The following is an 11,567-nucleotide window of genomic DNA, read 5'->3' as shown; positions in this document are numbered from 1 at the left end:
ACAGACAGAACATGTAAAGCAAGGGCTCTGTGGTCAGGTTTCCTTGGGTCCAAAGCCTAACTGTTTTACCAAGGGGTGTGGCTTTGGGAAGGTTACTAATTTCTCTGGGCCTCCGTTTTCTCAACTGGGGATAATAATAGTGCTTATCTCATGGGATTATTAGGAAGATTAAATAAGGTAATACAACTGGAATACAAAACCTAGAATCTGGTACATATCAACCATTCAATCAAATTTAGATATTTTTACATTTTACTTTTATGTATAGCCCCAGTGTAGTTCCTACCATGTAGTAAGTGGTCAAAAAATAACTATCAGGTGATAAATAAATGGATGTGGAACCATCTGAAGCCGGTTGTTCACTTCTGAGAGAACAGACTTAGCTTTGTCCTCAAGGACTTCCTTTGGTAACTACCCCACCCCACTCCAAGGGGGCCTGGAGTAACCTAGGGTGACTTTGGGACTCGCAACCAGCCAATCTTGATGCTTCATCTAAGCACAGAAATTTGCACAAACATGGCCAAGGATCAAGTATGGCCACTTGGGGTTACCTCTGAATGATGACTGTAGCTGCTGGAGAAGAGAGGATCCTTTTTTCTGGGATCGTGAGCAATAGTGCCTAAGGCTTAGCTACCAGTGAGCAACTTGGCAACCGCATGGAGGGAGGCTGCCACAGCCCATCACCGAAAAAGAAGCAGAGCTGAGAGGTGGAGAGGAGTAACAGAACCTTAACATCATTGTTTTAATCCTGGATCTAGCCATACCTGAAGCTACCATGGCACTTGAACTTCCCAACGAGATAATTCTATTATTTCTTTTTTTAACCGAAGATATTTTGAGTTGGGTGTCTCTCATTTGCAACTGGAAGGACCATCTTACTAAAGCATCCTGTATGTAATATGACTGAATGTTTGATACATAGCAGTAACAATAATTGTAATAGATAACATTTATTGAGCTTTATTAGATGCCAGGCACTGTTCTAAGTGCTTTGCATGTATCAACTCATTTAGGCCTTAGGACTGTTTGAGGTAGCTATTGTTACTCCTGTTTTACAGATGAGAAAACTGAGGTACAGAAAGGTTTCTTGGCCAGTGATTTCAGAGTCAGGATTAAACTTACACATTCAAGAGAGCACTGGACCATCCAAAAAGCTTAGCTTGTAATGTTTTTCAAATGATGCTAACATTACCTTAAACATTTTTGAACTGCCTTTAAAAATAATTATTATTAGAGCCAGTTTATTTCAGAAAATACATATTTCAGTGTGTAATCACATTTTGTGTTTGGCTATAAGGGCATTCCTGTGCTTGCTTAATTACTTTTTGTTTACTCCTTGTGACCCTCAATGATATTTAGCTGTTCACACAAATCAAATTCACCCTTAAAGGACACACGTATGTGACCATTGAGGGGAATGTAACATTGGCCCTGAAGGTGATCCTAAAAGGCAGACATCCGTACCTGTTTGTGCAAGTTTTGCTTTTGAAGAGGACATTTGTATACATATATCACAGTGTGCTGTTTTAAAAATAATCACATCAGGGATTTCCCTGGTGGTCCAGTGGGTAAGACTCCACGCTCCCAATGCAGGGGGCCTGGGTTCGATCCCTGGTCAGGGAACTAGATCCCGCATGCCTCGACTAAGACCCGGTGCAGCCTAAATAAATAAATAAGTAAATATTTTTTAAAAGTTACAATTAAAAAAATAAAGAAAAATAATCGCATCATATTATGCTCACACCTCATTTTTTCTTTTAAGTAAGTATCCAACAGAGGCAAGGCATCGAGCTATTTGCTTTAGAGGCTCTGGTGACTCTAGCTGGTGGCCGGAAGGTGAGCCTGAGAAAGCTTATCTCACTCCAGAAACAGAAGGTCACGGCTGAGAAGGAAACAGTCCATTGTTGTGGCTTGCACTTGGTGAACGCTGCCAGGAGTCTAACGGAAGAGACTCTGAGAAAAAGTTGCAGGAATGACTTCCACCTCTAACACTCCTAGCGACCAAATCTGGATGAGGCGTTTTCCCACATGGAGAGATTAGGAATAGAGATATTTCCCCAGATATTATGAAAGTCATTTAAAACATCTAAAATGTTGAAAGAAGAGTACAATATGTATCTACCACCTTTATTCAGCAACTGTTAACATTTTGTTTGTATGGGTATGTGTTTGTGTGCATGTATGTGTGTGTGCATGTGTATATATACATATGTATATAGATTTAAAATTTTGCTGAACCATTTGAAAATAATTTTCAGACATTGAGACAATTTGCCCCTAAATAATTGAGCTAAAAATTAGGACATTCTCCAACATAACACCATCATACCATTATCACACTTGAGACAATATTCCCTAATATCATTTGTTATCTTGTCTTTACTCAAATTTCCCCCAAAAGTCCCTACAACTTATTTTATAGGTGTTTTTTTTCTCCACCCCCTCCAAACCAGGATCTAATCAATGCAACACATTGTTTGTTACATCTCTTTATTCTCCTTTATGTTAAAAGAATTGTGCACTTTTTAAAAAAAAACATTGTCCCTTTGAAGAGACAGGCAGCGGTCTTGAAGAAGTTTCCACAGTCTGGATTCATCTGCTTGCTTTCTCCTGGTGCCATTCACCTCGTCCCTTTTGACCAGGTATTTCCCGCAGCCGGAAGGTAGGTCCGGAGGTTTGACAAGATTCAGGTCACACATCTCTGGCGTGAATACTGCATAGGTGACCTGTGCACGTTAATTGCATCTCATCAGGAGTCACATAATGTCAGGGTGTCCTACTATGACGGACACTAAATGTGACCACTAGGCTAAGGTGGTAACTGCTAGAACTTTCCATTGAAATGCTATTCCCCCACGCTTTACAATTAGAAACCAGTGGGAGATACCTTAACACCCTGCCCATACCCTTGTGGGCAACAATCTTTCACTGAATGGTTTAGTCCATCCTACACACTTGAGAGCAACTCATGATAGCTTCATAGCACTATTTCTAGAACACCTTCAACAAACTTTTTTTTGTATTTCTTATGAATTCTAGGTTATAAGCGTTCACTTGGCTGTTCTTCAAAAACAGCAAGATCTTGCTAAATGCTGATAGAGAAATTCTGCAAATACATGTAAACATTCCCTGTCGGGGACAGCGGGAAAACATTTACACTTCAACATCGCCACTGGTAGTGGAGGAATCAGCTTGGCTATGAAAACCTCCGTTACTCTCCACCAGCATCCAGAGTTTTCAGATTCACAACACAGATGGGCTCCCAGCTGGCTAGTACTCCTAATACAGGGACTTTCAACCCTGATTATGCATTTGAATCATCTGGGGAGCTTTAGATTTGCGTTCTCATCAATTTGGATCAGAATCTATGAGGGTGAGGCCAAGCATAAGTATATTCTAAAAGCTTTCCAGTTGATTCTATTGGGCAGCCCAGGTGGGAACCACTGAAAAAGAAATCACAGTTGACCCTTGAACCATGCGGGGTGTGGTGGGGAAAGGGTAGGGGCGGTGACTCTCCGTGCAGTCGAAAATCAGCATATAATTTATAGTTGACCCTCCCTCTCCATGGTTCCTCTGTATCAGCCATTCTGCATCCAGGGATTCCACAAACCCTGGAGCAGATTGTCCTGGAGTATCTGCTACTGAAAAAAATCTGCACATAAGTGGACCTGCACAGTTCAAACTGTGTCGTTCAAGGGTCAACTGTACTTCAAAAAAAAAAAGTAATCGTAATGTCACCATGTAACATCAAGACATGATATACCTTCTTCCAGAATGGTGGTTGTCAAACTTTGGCTACACATCAGAATCATTTGGGGAGATTTTGTTGCTTCTGATAGCCAGATTACATCCTGTACCAATTAAATAGGAATGCCTGGGCATGGGAACCAGGCATCAGAATGTTTTCAAGATGTCAGGTGGTTCCAATGTACAGCTAAGTTTTGGAACCACTGCTCCAGAGACTGTTTTCCAAAGAGAGAGCTTTGGCTTGCTCAGGAAGGCAAGTATGTTGGTTGGAAATGTTTTTAGCAAAAATTAGCAGCAAAACCAGTTAATGGCAACTAAACTCGTGCAAATTTTACTTAACAAGAAGTCTGGAGGTTGATATCGAAAGCTCAGCTTCTCTGTACACTGGTGCCCAACCGGTGAAGACAAGAGTTTTGGGTGAAGTAGAAAAGGATAGCTTTATTACTTTGCCAGTCAAAGGGGGACACAGGGCTCCTGACTTGATGAAGAGTTTTATAACGCTACTTCAAGGGTGGGGTTGCTGACAAGATTAGGGTGTGTGCAGGGAATTCTCTGGTGGCACAGTGGTTAAGACTCCGTGCTCCCAATGCAGGGGGCCCAGGTTCGATCCCTGGTCAGGGAACTAGATCCCACATGTGTGCTGCAACCAAGAGTTCGCATGCCACAACTAAGGGGCCTGAGAGCTGCAACTGAGACCCGGCGCAACCAAATATAAGTAAATAAGTAAATAAATAAATAAATACTATCAACAGAAAAAGATTAGGGTGTGTGCAGGGTCTCAGGTGGCTGGGTCTCCTAATCTTGATGAGCTTCTCTGGTCCCTTTAATCTTGCCCCAGGTGGTTTCTTGATTAGCAACAGTTTGAATCTGCCCTTTGGAACTCAGGGAAGGTCATGGAGGCTGGAGTCTTGTCTACAAGAAATGGGGGACAAAAAGGCCTCTGTGCCCGGAAGCCCTGCAGGGCCCCACTCGGTTTCAAGGTGACTCCAGGGTTTGTTCTGAGGCTCCATGATGTCATCAAGGACTCCTGCTCTGCTCCAAGAAAGACATTCTCAGCTACTGGCTTCTTGTCCTGTTTTTCTTACCTTGTGGTCACAAGATGGCTGCTGCAGCTTTAGGTATTTTGGCTTCACATCAGCTTTCCAAGGTAGAACAAAGGTGGGGTGGTACATAAAGGCTTTATTCCTCTGAGGTTCTGTCATTTTATCTGAGATAGAGAGTCTCCCAACCAACTTTCTCCTGCATCTCTTTGGCCAGAGCAGGCTCACATGTCTGCTTCTAACCTAACTCTCTCAAAGGAAAATGGGACAACATGATGGTTTAGACCAAACACAGTTAATCACCTATGCCTGGAATGCCATGCCTCCTTCCCTGAGAGGAATGCCAATGGATTTCCACTCCTTGATGGTGATGTTCTGTTACCAGGGAAGATGTGGGGTGACTGCTTGTTAGGCAGCCAGAAAACTGTCTGCAATAATCAAGCAATGAAATGACTAAAAGGAGGAAGAAGAGGAGAAATAGGACTTAGGAAACCACAGACTTCAGTTTTGCAAGATAGGAGCTTAGCTATGCCTGTTACAGCAGCTCTGGCTGAGGCTGCTGGCACCACACTGGAAATGCATTTTTTTTTTTCTGTATTCTGAAGGAATCTTCCAGGTACTAGTTTAAAGGCCTTGCCTGGGATTCATCTTCAAATGCCATTTGAGGGACTTTGAGGGTGGCACAGTGGTTAGGACTCTGTGCTCCCAATGTTGGGGGCCTGGATTTGATCCCTGGTCAGGGAACAAGATCCCGCACACATGCTGCAACTAAGAGTTCACCTGCTGCAACTAAGGAGCCTGCCTGCCGCAACTAAGACCTGGTGCAACAAAATAAATAAATAAATAAACATTTAAAAAAAAAAGCCATTTGAGAAATTCCTGTTGGTGGCAATGGGAAGGGTCAGTTAAACAAGTTTGAAGCACTGAACAGATTTTGGCACCTGTCTTTCTCCTTTCTTCCCCACCCCAAGTTTTTTAAAATAAATACAAAGTTTAACCCATTGCAACCAAAGTTTTCTCCATGACTAGTACCCACTTTAATGGTTCTGTTTATTTTTAAAAATAAGAATAGCAACTTAAAATTTTTTTTGGTGACTGCAACTTTTCTGATGCCCTAAAGTATGTGCTTAGTCTCTGTTTTGGGTAAAGCAGCCTTGCAGCCTTGTTCATGGGAGTTCTCTAGTCTTGTAAATCATCATTGGTACCCAAGATAATATAAAAAAATAGTCTATCATCTCAATGTTTTGTGAGTTAATTCAGACCATCAAAAGGTAACTGTCCCAAGGCACAGCTCTAATCAACTTCAGGAACTAAGTCAACAAATGTAAAGCACATAAAATACTGCTTGACTTATATGAGCTCTGTATAGTGTTTGTTGTTGTTGTTATCGATCTGAAAATTCTTTTGAAATGAAAAGAGACCTCTACTGGGCATATACGCTGAGAAAACCATAATTCAAAAAGAGTCAGGTACCACAATGTTCATTGCAGCTCTATTTACAATAGCCAGGACATGGAAGCAACCTAAGTGTCCATCATCGGATGAATGGATAAAGATGTGGCACATATATACAATGGAATATTACTCAGCCACAAAAAGAAACGAAATGGAGGTATTTGTAGTGAGGTGGATGGACCTAGAGTCTGTCATACAGAGTGAAGTAAGTCAGAAAGAGAAAAACAAATACAGTATGCTAACACATATATATGGAATCTAAGGAAAAAAAAAAAAAAAGATCATGAAGAACCTAGTGGCAAGACGGGAATAAAGACACAGACCTACTAGAGAATGGACTTGAGGATATGGGGAGGGGGAGGGGTAAGATGGGACAGGGTGAGAGAGTGGCATGGACATACATACACTACCAAACGTAAAATAGATAGCTAGTGGGAAGCAGCCGCATAGCACAGGGAGATCAGCTCGGTGCTTTGTGACCACCTAGAGGGGTGGGATAGGGAGGGTGGGAGGGAGGGAGATGCAAGAGGGAAGAGATGTGGGAACATATGTATATGTATAACTGATTCACTTTGTTATAAAGCAGAAACTAACACACCATTGTAAAGCAATTATACTTCAATAAAGATGTTAAAAAAAAAAAAACAAACCACACAATTTACACAAAGGTAGCACGTTAATGAGTGAGCAGTGGAGAGAGGGAAAGGGTACGAGAACTAACACCTTTTGATCATCCTCCCTATTCCAGGTTCAGGAAAGACAATATACATACATGTGTTGTTATGTTTAATCCTCACAACCAACCCCACGGGGTAAGTATTATTACAGCCACCTGACCAGTGAGGAAATTAAAGCTCAGAAAGTTGGAGTAACTTGTACAAGATAATAAGTTAATAAGCAACAAAGCTAACTTAGGTCTGTCTCAACCAAGCCATGCTTTTCTTAAGAAAACATGCCTCTTCCTTTTTTTTTTTTTTTTGACAGATTCATAGGATGAAATATATGGTGTATGGGTAAAAGCTTTAGTTATTTGTGGAAAAGGGCACCAAATCCACTTGAGTTGGGTTGCAAGCATGGTGTAGCTTTTGGATAACTAGTTCTGATAATTTACAGCCATGGAGTTACAAAGGTAAAAAAACGTGATTCTTGTCCTCAGAGAACTTACAGACCAGTGCAGAAACGTAAGTGCCAAAAAATGATGACTATTCGTAATGATAACAGCTACAATGGTCACATATTTAGAATAAGGTAGATCTTGGAAAAAGAAATTCCAAGCTAGAAGGGGATTAGAGAAAGATTCACGAAGGATATAATTTTGACACAAGCACTGGCTTCAGGACGAAGAGGAGTTATCCAGGCAGATAGTCTGTGGGAGGGCATTCCAGGGAGAGAGAACAGTCTGTGAAAAGGCAAGCAGATTTAAGAGAGCTCTGGGAATTACAAGCAGTTCGGCTCGTGAAATTTAAAGATAAGAGTGGCAGAAAATGAGTCTCTGGGGGAAAGAAAGTGCCAGATCCTTTATGGTTTAGCTTTTTTTTTCTTTTCTTTTTTTTTTTTTTTTTTGATACAAATAATAATTATGTAGCGATGTAATATCATCAAATAAGAGATGATTACGAAAACACAGAGGTCCAAAAGCAATTAATATTTTAAATATTCATGCCTGCAAAAGATTGGAGATGACCTAAATGTCCACCAATAGAGGATTGGCTAAATAAAGTTTGTATATACATGAATGAAAAACTATACAGCTATTTAAAAAGAATGAGGCAAATCTAGAGTGTCCTAGATCAGATTCTCTAGAAAGAAAAGCTAACAGTTTATTTGGGTGGTACAAGCCCAGGATGGTAAGGGTGAAGCTAACGGGAAGTAAGGCAAGAGAAGGTGCAGTGCTATGTGTTACCATGCTGACCAGATCAACGAATTGCAAGGGGCACAGCGTTTCACTCAGCGGGTGGCTTATAGGTAGGAACCATCTCAGAGTAGTCCATGGAGGAGAGAAAGGAGGGAGACGTCTACTGCTTGGCTCCTCCCATTTCTTGCTTCCAATTGGTGGAGGCTTACACTCCCCAGTGATGTCATCTGGCCCTTGGCAGCGCCCAGGAAGCTGGGCCATGTGCCTTGCAGGTGTGTTTCATCCAGGTCCCAAAGTGGGGGGCAACTAGTCTCAGGAGGAGACCAACCAAGAGAGAAAGGAAGAGCCTGTTGAGGAATTATAAAAGGCATATAAAGACTTTTATCCCAACTAATATATTTCCTGGCTATAAAGTCTAGAAACATAGATGTATTATTTTATCATATATTATATATTTTATCTTTTAAAACATGTATTCCTTATGTTTCTAGACTGAATGGTCACCCTATATTTTAGTATAAAACAGGCTCCAAAATGTGCTCTAAATAAAAGACAAGGTACAGGACTTCCCTGGTGGCACAGTGGTTAAGAATCCGCCTGCCAATGCAGGGGACACAGGTTCGAGCCCTGGTCCGGGAAGATCCCACATGCCGCGGAGCAACTAAGCCCGTGCGCCACGACTACTGAGCCTGTGCTCTAAAGCCCGCGTGCCACAACTACTGAAACCTAAGCGCCTAGAGCCCATGCTCCGCAACAAGAGAAGCCACCGCAATGAGAAGCCCGCGCACCGCAACGAAGAGTAGCCCCCGCTCTCAGCAACTAGAGAAAAGCCTGCGCGCAGCAAAGAAGACCCAACGCAGCCAAAAATAAATAAATACATAAATAAATAAATAAATAAATTTATTTATTAAAAAAAACCAAGGTACAGAACAGCATGAACAATACGCTAACATTGGTTCAAATAAAGAATATATGTATGTTTATTTCTGCATAGAATTTCTCTGGAGGGAGACATGAGAAACCGATAGCAGCATTTGTCTTCAGGGAGACAAATTGGGTGATCGTGGGATTAAGAGGAAAACTCCCTTTTTACCATATACCTTTTTGTGCGTTTCTAAGTTTGTACCATGTCAGACTATGATTTATTAATGTAAAAACTTACATTATACTGAGAAAACCATTTTTAATGTTAGGAAGATCACACTGGAAGTAGTAAAGAGGATTCTGAAGGAGATCATTTCACTCAACAATTATAGCTGAGCATCAGGGTACCTGGATGGACGTGGCAGTGAAGGCGGCAGACCCTGCTCTTGCCTAGACAGAGTTTACGATCTAAGAGAGAGGACAGTTAGACAAGAGCTAAGGCAACCACATGGGCTCTGGAACCCTAACCAGGTGAAGACAACAAATTCTTGCTCTGCGTGCACAGTCCTTAGTGCCGAAGAAGTTTTTTATTTCTGTGGCAAACCTCCCACATAGCATGCCTCCGTTCCTCAATTTTATATTGTTGATGTAGAGCTAGAACAGAGGTGCACACATTTTTCTGTAAAGGGCAAAGAGTAAATATTGTAGGCTGTGCGGGCCACACTGTTTCTGTCATAACTTCTCAACTCTGCTGTTACAGCACAAAGCAGCCGCGGCCAGTACCTAAAAAATGAGCATGGCTATGGTCCAATAAAATGATTGGAAGTTTTGCAAGTCTATTGGCAGTTCGAATGAAACTTTGAATGTCATATAATTTTTATGTGTCATAAAATATTATTCTTCTTTTGATTTTTATCCAACCCTTTAAGAATGTAAAATCCCTTCTTAGCTTGCAGGTGGTACAAAACAGGCAATGGGCTCTATTTCACCTGTGGGCTGTGGTTTGCTCACCCCTAAGTCAAAATATGGCTCCCACGTTCAAATTCCAATCCTGTTCCTGTAAAATCTCAGCACCTCTCCAAACCGTTAGCTGGCTCTAGGAGCTAGCTCTGCTGGTCTACTAAACCTTTATGGTTCTGCTGCTGTTGGCTTGATTTGCATTTCATTTTGGTTTAACTTTGCATTTGTTCTCCCTAACTCTGCCACTCTTATTCTTGCTGCATTGTGTGCTGATTTTTAATGGAGTCCTGCACGGCAATAAAGGTCATGAAAGAAGATGTAATTCCTTTGTGACTGCTGGTTAATTCATTTCTGGACATTAGAACCACTTTTATGAGCCCCACATCATAAGCCATATGGAATATTATTATGTGCTCCCTAGAGCTTCTGTTATTGCCATCTGTCTGTGACTTCCTGTGTGGTTTCTCTGGCAGCAGGGAAATCATCTATCAAAACGCTTCTATAAAGTAAGTTTTAAAAACCCAGTTCTAAATAACATCTGCCTCTGAAATTAGATGTATATTTTCCAGGCTTAAACGTTTGAAGCACATTAATAATGATCCCTATTGTGGAGCCACAGTTGAAAATTATAAGAGTGTATTGTAGTCCGTCACCCGGGTAACATCCAGATACAAGCACTGCCAACGCTGCAAAACCCTCCACAAGTAAATCTCTAAAATCTCCCATTTTGAGGACTCTCACGTGTTAGTGAGACCTTGGCATTCTGCCTAAACTAGGCCTCTGTTCTTAAACACACCCAGAGTTTTCCATTCTTAACAGTAGGAGTCGTTTTTGTTCATTTTGTTGTTGTGTCCCTAGTATTTAATACAGCATGGAGCACTTAGTAGGAGTTCAACGAATTTGTGTTGATCTGAACCGAAATGTTGAATTACACCCCATGAGTTTCTAGGTCATATCTCCACCAGTATCAATGACAGGGTTTTCACTCAATGACACTGGTGACTGTTTGCAAAGAAAATGAATTGTCTGTTATGTTGTCTTGGTGGCTGATTACGAATGTATACAAAATGCATATTTATATTAAGAATATGAATGAGATACTCAGAGTGAAGAATTTTTAGATCTTCAGATGAATGCATAGTACAGATTGCTCAGGATCACCAAATGTGGATGAAAGTGTCTTGACCTCTGAGTGAGATCTTGGTTTAAACACTCGCTTTTGACAAGCTCTAAAAATACTAAAAAACAAACAAACATAGGAAAAAACCCTCTTACCATCTTGGATCTATTTTAGTCTCTGTGAAACAAGAACGATAATCCCTGCACTGGGGAATACAGATGTGAAAAGAAAGACAAATAATTTTTAAAGGCAAACAAATGAGGGGCACACATGAGAGCGCAGGAGTACTCCTCAGCTTGAGTGGGTTTAAGAATCGGGTGGAAGGCATGTTATACATGCAGATTCCTGCATCCCACCAGAGAGATTCTGCTGTGATAGGTCTGGGTTTGGGCAAGGGACTCGATGGATTTAACAAAGTTCCCGGGAGATTCCGATGCAGGTGGTCCATGAAACAGGCTGTGAGAATACCGACTTATGATTTAACAGGGAAGATAGAAAAGAAAATCAATAATTAATTTCAGCTCCC

The sequence above is a fragment of the Eubalaena glacialis genome, chromosome 5 (assembly GCF_028564815.1).
Source record: "Eubalaena glacialis isolate mEubGla1 chromosome 5, mEubGla1.1.hap2.+ XY, whole genome shotgun sequence".
NCBI classification, from domain to species: domain Eukaryota; kingdom Metazoa; phylum Chordata; class Mammalia; order Artiodactyla; family Balaenidae; genus Eubalaena; species Eubalaena glacialis.
Note: the sequence above shows the minus strand (reverse complement) of the source record.